This window comes from Salvelinus sp. IW2-2015, linkage group LG4q.2, assembly GCF_002910315.2.
Source record: "Salvelinus sp. IW2-2015 linkage group LG4q.2, ASM291031v2, whole genome shotgun sequence".
NCBI lineage: Eukaryota > Metazoa > Chordata > Actinopteri > Salmoniformes > Salmonidae > Salvelinus > Salvelinus sp. IW2-2015.
Genome location: NC_036843.1, coordinates 3,830,156 through 3,845,703, shown reverse-complemented (window position 1 = coordinate 3,845,703; position 15,548 = coordinate 3,830,156). Strand labels below are relative to the sequence as shown.

Here is a 15,548-nt window from a genome sequence, read left to right as displayed (position 1 = left end):
CTATAGGGCGGCGCACAATTGSCGCAGCGTTGTCCGGGTTAGGGGAGGGTGTGGCCGGGTGGGCTTTAATTGGCTCATCGCACTCTAGCGACTCCTTGTGGCGGGCCGTATGCCTGCAAGCTGACTTCAGTCGTCAGTTGAGCGGTGTTTCATCCGACACATTGGTGCAGCTGGCTTCCGGGGTTAAGCGAGCYGGTGTTAAGAAGCAGCGCGACCTTCGCCTCTCCCAAGCCCGTTGGGGAGTTGCAACGATGAGACAAGATTGTAATTGGATKTCACGAAAAGGGGGGCTAAWATCAAATGTCACACTACAGTCTGCGAAAACACTACATTTTTAACTATAGTAAATTATACAGTATTTTATTTCCATATACCCTGTCCATTCCCCTCCCCCATATACCAATTTGTGCCACCCATACGTGAGAAACCTACATGCCAAGTATATACCATATTGTGTTCTATGCAGGTTGTAGAATATATTATTACCGGTTCAGACCCCAGTCCTACCAACAGGTTATGGAAAATGTGCTCGTTTAGTATTTCTCCAGTAGGTTTCCTGAAGGAGAAAGCCACCACTTCTATGTCAAAGATAATAAAACATAAACACTATAGTAAATACTACAGTAATGTCTGCAAAAACACTATAATAAACACTACAGTATACTACAATCTGAAAAAACACTGCAATAAATACGACAGTATAGTACAGTCTGCAAAAARACTACAGTAAATACTACAGTATACAATCTGCACTATATTAATAGAATAGAAAATACTATAGTTTTATTTTACTACAGTATTTATACTATAGTTAACAGTAAATACTACAGTAAAGAGTACTGTAAAGTCCGCAAAAACATTTCAGTGAATACTATAGTATTATACCATAGTATACTATAGTATTTTTTTCATGTAGAAGTAGACACAGAGGAAATAACCTGMATTCTGAAACCAGATTTGTAATGGGGAGACATTTCTATGGAAATAACAACATTGGATCATTTTGGTTTTACTTTTCCTCACTGATTTTAATGTAAAGAAAAAGAGAACTAGAAGAGGCAGTTTTKTAATCCAATAACAACATTGCCTTCCAACAGAGTATGTAAAAAGGCAAACAACAGCATTCCTGGCCCTCTTATTGAATCATCTATCTTGGATATGTTTTTGCTTGTGCCATTGTTAGTGTGTTAGAATTTTGCTCGTCTCATCCAATCGACAAGTATTGCAATCTAATTTCATGTTAATCTGCTGCATTTGTTCTAACGTCATTCCATTACCATCCTAACCTRGTTTCTGTAATTGTGTCTGCATCATGGCCTATCTAATCCTCTCCAGCACTCATTKATTTTATACCCCCAGGGCACACACTTAACAAAGCTTTACAAACAATGACACTAAAAACTTTTTGCTATAGAAATCAAATCTGATTCATTTATTAATTAATTTGGTATTTCTACAAGTTCTAGAACATGCCCTTATTAACCACAGATCTAGGATCAAATKTTTGGCATTACCTGTGTAATGGGGGTCAGTGTGCTGCTAACAGCTTAGCTTCCTCCAATGTCTGACTGCCCCATWCTGGGCTCAAACCAGTGATCTTCTGCTTCGCAACATATGTGACCGCCCTCCTTGACAACGTTCCAACAGGTTGAGGCACCCAAAAGGTACCGATTTGGATGGCTCCATCCGTGACATTTCAAGCTAGCTGTGGAGTGAGCTTACGGCACGTTCTTAACTCAGTTACACATGCTAGGATACTTTACATGGCCTACCTCTGGGAGTCTAGGAGTGGTCTCTGCATGACAGACTTGACCAGGGCGTCTGGCCGGACCGTCTTCACGGGGGACGTCTTGGGGCTGGAGTCAGACTCTCCACTCTCCTCATCACCCATGGCTTTGACGTAACTGCTGCTCCTCATCCTCCGGCAGGGGATCTCATCGTCCTTACCTCCCCCTGGGTAACCACTCCACTCATCCTGAGGTACCTGGGGGAGGGGGTAGAGAGAGGGTTAGAGAGAAGGGTTGGGTACCCTGTAACAGAAGTAGTAAAATTGTAGAAGATACTGTAATGTAATTATAGTATGAGTACTACAGATACACAGGTTTACCTCAAAGTTTCTTCGCTCCCACTTGCCGTAACATGTACTTACCTACATGGTACAGTAATTACTGTAGGTAGGTACAGTTTATCTTTAAACTGTGGATATTGTTACATAGACCTGAAAACAGGTAGCCATTAGCTGTTTGGTTTTGGTATGTCAGGAGAGTTGTTGTTTTCTCAATGTGGCTATTGGCTCAGCCGTAGTGTAAAGCAGACTGTCCTCGATCATGTTTATTGGTAAAATGAAGGTAGTGAGAGTGGGATCATAGAGGATCAAACTGAATAGGAGATTCATCCACAGTCACATTTAACCACAGCTCAGGCAAAGATAGGTACAGTACATCACTTGTAATATTCTGTTATCATTCTCTCTCTATAGCTAGTAAGACATTTGCAACTGAGACAAGGCTCTTGCATGGCATCATCCCCATTGGCAAGATGTTTTCTGACTCAGACTTGTTCCCTTGACTGCAATCTGTTCCCAGATTGAGACTCAAAGCGAGGTACGTGCAGTGTGATCGTGCTGTGTTTACCCAAGATTGCATTACACATCATAAGGCTCTTCAATATTGAATGTGAGACCAGCATCAGAGATGTGTTACATGTTGCATGATAAACCACAGCAGAGCAGCGGTAACACTGTTTGACATTCCTGTCGGATGGTTTACTTACTGACGCCTATGAGCAGTAAATAAACCATGCAAGAGAACTGTTCTAGTTCAGTTTAATTCAATATAATTACTTAAAAAATATACAGAGTAATTGAGGGTCTATTTGTTACGAAAATCCTTTCTGAAATTCAAAAGATCAAACTAAAATCCCAAGCCTAACACAAAAGTACCATATTCTGGTCTTCTGTTTGTATAATGGCATTTGTTGAAAGGTTGTGGAAACCATTTGAAGCTGCTGGACAAACGGCTAGGGGTTAATTTAATCGAACTGATGACATCATGCTGTTTACAAACTCATTTAAATATCACAGGCGCGTTAAATAAAGAAGTTACCACTAAAGTCTCTCTCTCTTCCTCTCTCTGGGCTCTATTTTCGTCTGGCACAAAGGAGGTGCAAGTGTCATACGCACGTTAGTTAGCAATTTCGTCTGGCACTGACATTTTCCAGCCCTAACACCAGGTTCGGTAATTTACCTGTCTAACATCAGCTCGCTTGCACTGAGGTGGGAGGGGTGGCAATATTTGAGGTTTGTCCTTAAAAACAAGCGCAAAAGTGACTATTTCATGCAGCGCTAATGGGCCATTTTACAGCGCTAATGGGCCATTTTACAGCACTAATGGGCCATTTTAAGACCCACAAAAAGCAGGTCTTAACGGTAATGCAGTTGATAAAGGCATGGATTTAGAGAGCGGAAGTGCAGCCTATCCAGCCATGAAGCACAGTGCCCATGGAAGGAGAGATATTCCTTTTGTGCCGGTGAATCTCGTATTTAGAAAAAAATATATGATTGGTTTCCCCCATTTCATTTAACTTATTAGAAAGATACACCGTCCATTGGTAAATTCGTCTGCTATTTCTGGAGAAGTGCAAATATGATCTGTAAGATGGTTCCATGATGTTTATAAAACATTACATTTGTGAGCAGTGTAACGGTGAGTGGACATTCCCTCTTTCTCTTTATATTTTTGGTATTGCGTTAGGTTTGTTACAATACAACCCTCTCTGTCACAGTTTTGTTTTACTTCAAAAGTACAGCAGAGTTCAATTACCGCAACTACAACAGCCGATGCTCCAGTACCATTTGCCGGACGGTAGCAGAGTGAACAGTCTAAGGCCTGGGTGGCTGGAGTGTTTGGCAATTTTTTCGGGCCTTCCTCTGACACGGCCTGATGTAGAGGTCCTGGATGGCAGGGAGCTTGGCCACAGTGATGTACTGGGCTGTCCGAACAACCCTCTGTAAGGCTTTGCGATGTATTTGCCATACCAAGCATTGATGCAGCCAGTCAAGATGCTCTCGATGGTGCAGCTGTAGAACTTTTTGAGGATCCGAGGGCCCATACCAAATCTTTTCAGCCTCCTCAGGGGGAAGAGGCACTGCCGTGCCCTCTTCACGACTGTGTGTGGACCATGTTAAGTTCTTAGCGATGTGGACGCCAAGTRACTTGAAGCTCTCGAACGACTCCACAACAGTCCCGTCGATGTGGATGGGGGTGTGCTCTTCCCTCTTTCTCCTACAGTCCACGAGCAGCTCTTTGGTCTTACTGATGTTGAGGGAGAGGCTGTTGTCCTGACACCACACTGCTAAGTCTCAAAATTAACCTTTATTTAACTTGGAAAGTAGGTTCAGAACAAATTCTTATTTTACAATGACGGCCTACCCCGGCCAAACCCTAACCCGGATGACGCTGGGCCAATTGTGCGCCGCCCTATGGGACTCCCAATCATGGCCGGTTGTGATACAGCTTGTAATCGAACCAGGATCTGTAGTGACACCTCTAGTACTGAGATGCAGTGCCTTAGACCGCTGCGTCACTCGGGAGCCCTCTAGACTGACTCATTGTTGTCTGTGATCAGGCCTACCACCGTTGTGTCATCAGCAAACTTGATGATGGTGTTGGAGTCATGCGTGGTCACGCAGTCGTGGGTGAACAGGGAGTACAGGACGGGACTAAGCACACACCCCTGAGGAGTTCCAATGTTGAAGGTCAGCGTGACGGAGGTGTTGTTGCCTACCCTCACCACCCGGGGCCGGCTCACGAAGTCCATGATTCAGTTGCAGAGGGAGGGYTTCAGTCCCAGGGTCCCTAGCTTGGTGATGAGCTTGGCTTACCAAAGATCTGACAGTAGAGAGCTGGCTGTAGTCAATAGGGCTTGTGTGTTGAAAGTCATAAGGCCCGTGGGTCCACAGCGCTGTATGGCAGAAATTCATAATATTATGATTCCAGAATAAGGGGCTTGCAAAATGTGCCATGATGATGCCACACAAATAAGCAAAACTGGGCCACACACACATACCAAGGGAGCTTATACTTAATACCTTCAAGACGACAACGCACGCTTGCACACACACACACACACACACAACACACACACACAACCACACACAACACACACCACACACACACACACACACACACACACCACCACACACACGTTTGTTGTACTATCCTTGTGTGGTCACACAATTTATTCCCCTTAACCTAACTCTAACCTTAACCCCTAACCCTAACTCCTATCCCTAATTCTAACCCTAAACCTAAAATAGCCTTTTTCCTTGTGGGAACCGGCAAAATGTCCCCACTTGTCTAAATTGTTCTTGTTTTACTACGCTTGTGAGGACGTCTGGTCCAAAACACACACACACTCACACACAAAAACACACACATACAAACATTGCACGCTCACCAGAGTCGATGGGTTAATTAAGTCTTCAAGGAGTTTGATATTTTTAGACGTCTAATTAAGGAAGGAGCGCCAGAGGACAGCCACACACTGTGGTGAGATTTGTTTAATTTGGGATTTGCTAATAAACTAGATAGACGGGTGGATCCCCCCTGTGTAGAGACAACGAACCAGACATCTCTGTGTCTCCCATCCTAATGAATACACACACAGCACAGGGCTGTTTGCATGGAGGAAGAGAACATGCAAATCTACACAGTCATGGTCCAAATGGTTCATGCTGCTTGCAACATGGTAGAATATACTAGAACGTGTACTTAGTTATCTATGGGCAGAATGTAATGAATTTACTCAAGTGAGGAGAGCCACTACAAACTATACATGACGGCAAAACACGAGAGGCAGAAAAAGGACAAATTCTGAGATATACAGTAGCTACAGTCCATCTCCTCTCCCAGACTATGTTTGGGCGTTCACCTGTATGTGGCCTCAGGCCTCAGCCCTGATCCTATCCTAATAGGATAGACTATACATTCTAGATTCTAGTCCAGTTCTCCAGATAATGTGTGAATGACCTGTACTGTATGTGCATTTCCAGCCCTGCGCTCTCAGCCTTGCTCCTGCCCCATAGGCCTCCCCAGGGGGATGGGCTGTAGGCTGTAGGCCCTGCTGCTGCTCCTGCAGTGCATTTCATTGATTAACTCTGCAGCTCCGTTCCACTCAGGTCATCTCCCGCGAGGAACATAAGTCAGCGCCATTAAAACAGGACCCAGCCAGAGTAGAAAGGGGGATAGACCTGGCTTCCCTGGCACGACGTCGCTAAACAACTCAATCAGTGATAATCCCTCCCCACTCCATCATTTCTTCAGAGAGGACTGTGGGAAGAGAATGATTCAGTGTGTTTTAGCGAGGGCTGTTTTTTCTTTATCTCCGCCCCCCCCCCGTTCTGGCTCTCTCTCTCAGACTACCTCACTCTACCTCTCTCTTTCTGTGTTTCTTGGTCTGGGTTATGTATTGGATGGTCCTGGGTCTAGGTCTCACTGCCTAGACCTGGTAGGCAGCAGCTAKTGGTCTTCTCTCCCATCATAAGGTTGTTGGACTCCGTTGTCAGGGCAATGAAGGCTGGGGACTTTCTATACCTCACTACCTCAGAAAAAACGTAAATATCACATTTACACAAGTATTCAGACCCTTCACTCAGTACTTTGTTGAAGCAACTTTGGCAGCGATTACAGCCTTGAGTCTTCTTGGGTATGACGCTACAAGCTTGGCACACCTGTATTTGGGGAGTTTCTCCCATTCTTCTCTGCAGATCCTCTCAAGCTCTGTCAGGTTGGATGGGGAGTGTCGCTGCACAGCTATTTTCAGGTCTCTCCAGAGATTTCTGTCGGGTTATAGTCTAGGCTCTGGCTGGGCCACCCAAAGCCACTGTCTTGGCTGTGTGCTTAGGGTCGTTGTCCCGTTGGAAGGTGAACCTTCGCCCCAGTCTGAGGTCCTGAGCGCTCTGGAGCAGGTTTTCATTAAGGATCTCTCTGTACTTTAATCCGTTCATCTTTCCCTTGATCCTGACTAGTCTCCCAGTCCCTGTCGCTGAAAAACATCCCCACAGAATGATGCTGCCACCAACATGCGTCACTGTAGGGATGGTGCCAGGTTTCCTCCAGATGTAACGCTTGGCATTATTTTCATCAGACCAGAGAATCTTGTTCCTCATGGTCTGAGAGTCCTTTACGTGCCTTTTGGCAAACTCCAAGRGGGCTGTCATGTTCCTTTTACTGAGGAGTGGCCATCTGGCAACTATACCATATTGGCCTGATTGGTAGAGTGCTGCAGAGATGGTTGTCCTTATGGAAGGTTCTCTCATCTCCACAGAGGGACTCTGGTTRTCTGTCAGAGTGACCATCAGGTTCTTGGTCACCTCCCTGACCAAGGCCCTTCTCCACCGATTGCTCAGTTTGGCTGGGTGGCCAGCTCTAAGAAGAGTCTGGGTGGTTCCAAACTTCTTCCATTTAAGAATGATAGAGGCCATTGTGCTCTTGGGGACCTTCAATGCTSCRGAATATTTTTGGTACCCTTCCTGAGATCTGTGCCTCGACACAATCCTGTCTCGGAGCTCTACCAACAATTCCTTCGACCTGTCTTGGTTTTTGCTCTGAGATGCACTGTGAACTGTGGGACTTTATATAGACAGGTGTGTGCCTTTCCAAACCATCAAGTTGTAGAAGCATCACAAGGATGAACTATAGAAATAGAAACAGGATGCACCTGAGCTCAATTTAGAATCRCATAGCAAAGGGTCTGAATACTTATGTAAATAAGGTATTTCAGATTTTGTATTTTTAATAATTTTGCAAAAAATTCTAAAAAKCAGTTTTCGCTTTGTCATTAATGTGTGTAGATTGATGAGAATTTATTTTATTTTATCAATTTTAGAACAAGATTGTAACATAACAAAATGTGGAAAYGGGGAAGGGGTCTGAATACTTRCTGAATGCACTTTAGCTATAAATGTTTTTATTTAATTTAGTTTTTTTTACCTATGCCCTCCTTTGAGAGTAAGGCTTTTGAGCGAGGCTATAGCCCATCTCTGATGATGTGGGTTTATTGTGTCTGTCTGGTTCACCCTCACAGAGAGAGACTCTGTGGTTTCTGCAGCGCTGCAACTTCACTCTGCCTTTAATCACAGGCTTTCTCACTCTGAACCATCCACCTTTGGCAAGTCAACATGGCAGTTCATTGGTTTATTAAATCCTGCCGCATTGCCTTATCAGCAAAACTATCAAAGCCTAATCCTTGCTTTGTACTCTTCTGGAAGGAAAAGAGAGTTGTGTTAAATGTTGAAAGTGAATTAATCAAGGCTAAGACAAACCGTAAACAAAGATATTGTGTTGTGGCATTTTGGCCGAGCAGTGTGCCAAGAGCAGCAGTCGGTAGTGAATCTGTATCTTGGTCAGGTGAGCTGGTCACGTCCAGGGCTTAATTGCATTGTCACTGTGTTCTCTTAGGTGCTATTCTGGATTCTAGATTCGTGTTTGCTGGTGGGTCTTCCGGCAATCAGTAGTAACGAGGGGCTGTTGTTGTGTGTGTGTGTTGTGTGTTGTGTGTTGTGGTGGTGTGTGTGTGTGTGTGTGTGTGTGTGTGTTTTCATGGCAGGGTAATTGGGACTAATTTGTGTTATCAGTCTGCCAGAGAGAGAGCGATGGTTGATGCCACATATGATTCCCAACATTTGTAATTTCAGGWAGAAGCCAACTGTACTCTATCTCTGTCCTGTCCTATGCTCACTAACGAGCTGCAAAATCTGGATCCCTACAAATCAGCTGGGCTAGACAATCTGGACCCTCTCTTTCTAAAATGATCTGCCGAAATTGTTGCAACCCCTATTACTAGCCTGTTCAACCTCTCTTTCGTATCGTCTGAAATCTGCAAAGATTGGAAAGCTGCCGCGGTCATCCCCCTCTTCAAAGGGGGAGACACTCTAGACCCAAACTGTTATAAACGTATATCCATCCTACCCTACCTTTCTAAAATCTTCGAAAGCCAAGTTAATAAACAGATCATCGACCATTTCTAATCCCACCGTACCTTCTCCACTATGCAATCTGGTTTCCGAGCTGGTCATGGGTGCACCTTGGCCACGCTCAAGGTCCTAAATGATATCATAACCGCCATCGGTTAAAGACAGTACTGTGCAGCTGTCTTCATCGACCTGGCCAAGGCTTTAGACTCTGTCAATCACCGCATTCTTATCGGCAGACTCAATAGCCTTGGTTTCTCTAATGACTGCCTCGCCTGGTTCACCAYCTACTTCTCAGATAGAGTTCAGTGTGTCAAATCGGAGGGCCTGTTGTCCGGACCTCTGGCAGTCTCTATGGGTGTGCCACAGAGTTCAATTCTCAGGCCGACTCTTTTCTCTGTGTATGTCAATGATGTCGCTTTTGCTGTTGGTGATTCTTTGATCCACCTCTACACAGACGACACCATTCTGCATACATCTGGCCCTTCTTTGGACACTGTGTTAACAAACCTCCAAATGAGCATCAATGCCATACAACTCTCCTTCTGTAGCCTCCAACTGCTTTTAAATGCTAGTAAAACTAAATGCATGCTCTTCAACCGATTGCTGCCTGCACCTGTCCGCCCGTCCAGCATCACTACTCTGGACGGTTCTGACTTAGAATATGTGGACAACTACAAATACCTAGGTGTCTGGTTAGACTGTAAACTCTCCTTCCAGACTCACATTAAGCATCTCCAATCAAAAATTAAATCTAGAATTGGCTTCCTATTTGGCAACAAAGCKTCCTTCACTCATGCTGCCAAACATARCCTCGTAAAACTGACTATCCTACCGATCCTTGACTTRGGCGATGTCATTTACAAAATAGCCTCCAACACTCTACTCAGCAAACTGGATGTAGTCTATCACAGTGCCATCGTTTTGTCCATATACTGTACTACCCACCACTGCGACCTGTTGTTGGCTGGCCTTCACTACATATTCGTCGCCAAACCCACTGGCTCCAGGTCATCTATAAGTCTTTGCTAGGTAAAGCCCCGCCTTATCTCAGCTCACGGGTCACCATAGCAACACCCACCCGTAGCACGCGCTCCAGCAGGTATATTTCACTGGTCATCCCCAAAGCCAACACTTCCTTTGGCCGCCTTATTATTATTTTGATGACATTGCTGTGACAGACAAAAGTAAATGTATCGTTGTGTTAGAAGATGATACAGGTGTGGTATGGAGATCAAAGGGAAAACCCCTACCAACTTGAAAGTTCACCTGAACACCACAAAGAAGCATTCAAACAATTAAAGGAAAAAGACAAAGTGAGACTGCACGTCGACAATGCAAACGGCAACCTCTWCCCGAGGACAACAGACTTTAGCAGTGTGCTTTAGACCTGGGTGAAAGTAGATACCATTTTTTRCCCCCGGTATGGTATTTTAGTGTGTTAATATTTCCTTTTTTAAATTTCCTTTCTTACTTTATAACTCTGCATTGTTGGGAAATGGTTCGTAAGTAAGCATTTCACAGTAAAGTCTACACCTGTTGTATTCGCTGCATGTGACAAATAACAGTTGAGCTGATATTCCGATATGTGAAAATGTGTGAAAAAAATGTATGGGCCTAACAGTAAAGCCATGTTATTTAACTGTAAAAATGTATGGGCCTAATAGTAAAGCCATGTCATTTAACTGTAAAAATGTATGGGCCTAATAGTAAAGCCATGTCATTTAACTGTAAAAATTTATTACTTTTTAATGTGGCATGAACACAACCAGGCATGATGTTTTCATTGATCATCATTCGTTGATCAAAAAGCAGGCTACCTGCGCACGTTCATCCACTCTAAAATAATTCCAGCATCTAAAACAGTGCACTTTGCACTGGTCATTTGATGAATGAAAAGGGGCATCTATTAAAACACCAAAAAGTGTAATGACATTCGTTGATTGTCATTAGGCAAACTTGTAGCCTGAATTGATTGTTGTATCCACTGGTGTCCGCGCATGTCTCGGTCCCGACTAGTGATCTCTACTTTCTCAAAATGTTTGTGTTCCCCTCGAACCACACCGCATTTTGGTATACACCGCATAAAGTCCATTCGCTCATTTCTCAAGTGGCTGCCAGGCGGTATAATAGCAGTTTTCTTTCCATCTTTGTTTTAATTATAGAGATAGGCTCATGTTTTACCGGTACAACGTACTTTTGCCAGTAGGCCTACACCYTACCGGACCGGCTTACTTCCCCCCTGGCTTTAAATGAGCAGAAGCCTGCCTCATTCCAATGAGTATTAAAGAAGAGACAAAGCTTTGGTTCAGTTATTCATTGAGTCTGGCAAGTCCGCAAGACTAGCCTCCCACGCATAGGCCACATTCTGTTCCTAACACTGAAATTAAATAAAATAAAAACAAAATATAAATGTTATTATCAAACTAAAACGGAATAAAAACTAGTAAATCAAGTCTGCAAACTACCTGAAACTAAACCGAATTTTTAACAAAAGTTTAAAAAAATAAAAAATAAAATAAAAATATTGAAAAACACAAAACTATAATACCCTTGCTGGCACATCAAACCATAAGGAGTGCCACAAACACCCCGCCTCCCACAACAGCAAACAACAACAACTATCTTAGCAACAGGATGTTGCCTAAAGTTAGAGTAATGTTCTTGTCTAACAACTCAATCTGCCTGACTCACTGCTCCTGTTGATAAGGAAAGGAAGAGAGATAGAGACAGACAGTGAGACAGACAGACAGTCAGACAGCCAGTCAGCCAGCCAGAGACCAGCATAGTTTGTTAATTTCCCCCTGTCTCCCTGGTAGCTAGCTCACCTCTGAGAGAGGGCACCAATCCCCCAAGGGAAATGCGTCACCCGTGGCCGATTGACAACCGAGACTCAAAATAGCCCTGCGGCAGAGAACCAATAGAATGGGCCGGGCTATTTATAGAACAACCAACGTGTTTATGGACGTTCAGACACCCCATTTAATGAACAGATGAAGAATACATTACCGTCTCCTATCATCATTGTCTCAGAGAGAGCTTAGTACACTTAGAGAGATAAGAGAGTAGAGGTTCTAAAGCCCCAACGTTGTTTGGAGTTCATCACCTTTAAAAGTGCTTTATATACAGTTGCTTGGAATTAGTCACAGACCTCATGCTGCTGTTTTCCTGTTTACGTCAGCTAATAGTCAGATACAATGCCGGACTCCTCATTAGAATGGTGGGTGGGTTGAGTAATGTACCTCTTGTCCATTTATTAAGACAGCATCTCACAGTTACACCACATTCCACTTCATGGAGAGTCCCAGAGGAGTYTTTCTCTGAGTGTTGAGGAGTTCACATGGTTTTAGCTCCAGGCAGTAGCCCACTCAATGTTCCCTGAGATTATCAGCAGATCATACCTCATGGGTTGCATGTTTACTGTAAAACATGTACCTTTCATTGTCTTAAGAGCTTTGATATTGATTCATCATACACAAATACCATTGTTTGATATACATAGTTATTTCAGAGTGCAGTTGGTAAGGGACTTGCCATTCCCAAGCAAATGGCCTACGCTTTACTATAACAACCCCAACATAAAACCTCTGGACCATCAACTACAAACATGCTGATTCCCTTTGAATTGATCTTAATGCCGTTCCCCACAATCCACCAGGGTTTCCCACAAAGCGGATCCAGGTCATGAACTAAGTGCTCTCACACACCGATACAGACCAACTGATAGCTTGGAGAAACAGCACGACAACAAGCTCAAATCGGCATTGATCCTGAGTCTTTTCTTTGCACTCCCGACTTGTCACTGGTGTCATTCATTGATACAGTAATTGATTTGCTCCCACTGTGCCGTCCCTTTCACTGCTACTACCCTGCTGATCCCCTGACAGGTGATTCATATCCTGGACAGGGAAATACAAGTGATTWTATCTCAGAACTATCAGAAGTCCAGCTGAGACAAACAACATCATAGTAACTCTCTGGACTCACTGTCTTTTGAATATAAGCCTCTGATAGAATGGAATGCCATGTTAACGGCAGGCTTACTGAGATGAGTGCTAATCAACGAGCCTCATTGTTTGCAGTGTTTCTGAGTGTTAGCATGTAGCCTAGTTGGTCTTTGGTTCTACACTGACTGCTAATGACAATAAATCCTCTCTTCAATAGCTTCACTAAATCAGCCTACCAGCGGACCTATGTCTATCCGTACTGTACATATCTGTCTGCTTCTCTGCCAATCCCATCCATCTCTCGGCCTATCTATAACATTACAGTGGTTCCAGCAACATGGCTCCAGTAACGGACATATTAGGATTATACGAGTGACTCACCTGTAGATAGTGGCASGGCCTGAGGTTGGGCTTGAGGTCTGTGGGCGTCATGGGTTTCTCCAGGTTGAGGGAAGACTTCCTGTAGGCCTCCTTGGCCTGGCTGACAGTCAGCGTTGACCAGGAGCTCCTCTTCATGAACTTCCCTTCAGGAGCCATGGCCACGCTCTCACACGCGGAACACTTCACATCGTTGTTGCTCTTGGAGGTCTTGAGCGACAGGTTCCCGTAGTGGCTGTGGACAGAGTCGGGGTAGCAGTGGCTGATGTGGTCCACCTGTTGGCGGGACATAACGCTYGGCGTCCGGTACGTACTGTCACTGTCCAGGTTATCGTCCGAGCTCCACCAGCCCGCCACCCCGGAGCGCTGCTTCCCGCTGCTGTCTGATGACTTACGCTCTTTGCTCTTACTGCGCTTGCTGTGTTTGTGGTGRCCATGGTGGTTGGGATGGTGGTGGTGGGAGCCTTCCCGGTGCGAGTCCCCCTTGGTGCCGTTCATCTTGGACGAGCCCTCCAGGGAGTGGGACTTGGTGAAGAGCTTCTGGACAGAGTGGACCAGGTGTCGGATCCTCCCAGGGCTCTCGTTGCGCTGCTCCGTGGTGGTYGTGTGTGTCTTRTGGTACTGCAGTGTGTGGAAGCCGTCGCGATGTAACGGAAGTTGCTTCTCAAACTGGTCCAGCAGGTTGGCCGGGATTCTGTTCATTTTACCGCTGCCYCCGTGCGACGAGCCACACTCGTCTCGATCCCGTGATCCACCACCACCACCTCCTCCACCACCACCACTGTCCCGTGACCCGCTACCGTCGTGGTGGGAACTGTAATGCATCCTGGGAAAGGTGCTGCTGGAGATGGAGTGGTCTGTGTTGGCCATGGAGACGGAGACGGGCATCGCCATGCACTCAGAGTGGATGGAGCTATGGGGGGAGCAGCGGCGGTGCTCCATGGGACAGCTCTCTGTGGGGCTGAGGAGGTAAGAGGGGGTGCGGGAGTCATGGTGGTCCAGGGAGTGTTCGCAGTCGGCCAGGCCGCAGGTGTGAGCCGAGGTGATCTGGAGCTGGCTGGGCCGCCCGCCCGATAGAGCCTTCATGTTCCTGGGTGGAGGAGGGGAGTTGCTTTCTTCATCGAAGTGCTGAGAGGGAGACCATGAATATTGCTGGTCTGTGTTTGTGTGTGTGTGTGTGTGTTTGTGTGTGTGTGTGTGTTTGTGTGAGAGAGAGAGAGAGAGCGAGAGAGAGAGAGAGAGAAAGACACATTATCAAATAAGCCGCTTATCAAATGTCATTGTCACTACAGCAGCACATTGTCCTCAGTCACCCAGAACAACAAGGTGGAAAAAGAGAAAGTATGATCACAAAATGGCACAGTCCCACAGAGCTCAGGCCTCTTATTCCCAACTCCCTCCCTCCCCTGTCTGTCTGTTGGTACCAGGCTGCGAGGCGAGGGAAGGTGAGGGGGACAGGTAGCAGCTAGCATTGCCATTTATCCAATGCAAAGTGAAATAATAGCCTATCATTCTGAAGCGGCGATGTCATCCGTCAAAGCCCTGATGAGAGCGCTTTGAGGTGCATCAGTGGACGGGCAGTGTTTGGCCCCTACCGCGGCCGCATCACTAGATTAAAACCACATTCTCTTTGATCTGTCACCAAAGGCGGACATCCCAGCCCACCTCGCTACCGCATTTAACTTAATCAGAGGAAAGCTTTTCTCTATTTAGACAACCCACCACCATTATTTCACTCTAATTGCACATGCCCTCCACTTGAATAAAACAGACAAAAGGGTCACAAGACAAAGACCGTAGAATARTAATGGAATAGCATCAGCGGACGCAGATTGACACAAAGTCTTATTTTCATCTTTCTGTAAAAAGGACTCTTCAGATMAACTGTTTATTGAATTTCTGTCCAAGAACGCAAGTTCAGTGCATTGAATCAACAACAATGAAATGTTACAAACCCTGACTGAGTGTTATTAGAAATTAACAATACTTTCCTAAACTCATCACACACAGAAATGACAATCAGGCCAAATATAACAATGGAACAAAGGGTTCCTAGCCATAAAGTATTGTGTGTTTGGTCATAAAGAGTTAGACCGGCCATATTTAATTTATTTGACAGTAAACACCTGTAAATATATTAAGAACAAAAGTAAGCCTCTTCCAGACAGCAATCCTCCAGTCAACTACACAGCCCATAAACTCCTGCACTTCCACTCAAACTGTAACCCCATAAAGTAAAGGAGAGACTATAT

General features: G+C 45.0%; 1 pseudogene; it reads right to left on the bottom strand.

Moving 5' to 3' along the window:
• LOC111962948 (disks large-associated protein 2-like) overlaps positions 1 to 14,382 on the bottom strand; it is a 46,389-nt pseudogene extending 32,007 nt beyond the window's left edge.
• Between the last annotated feature and the right edge of the window lie 1,166 nt (positions 14,383 to 15,548).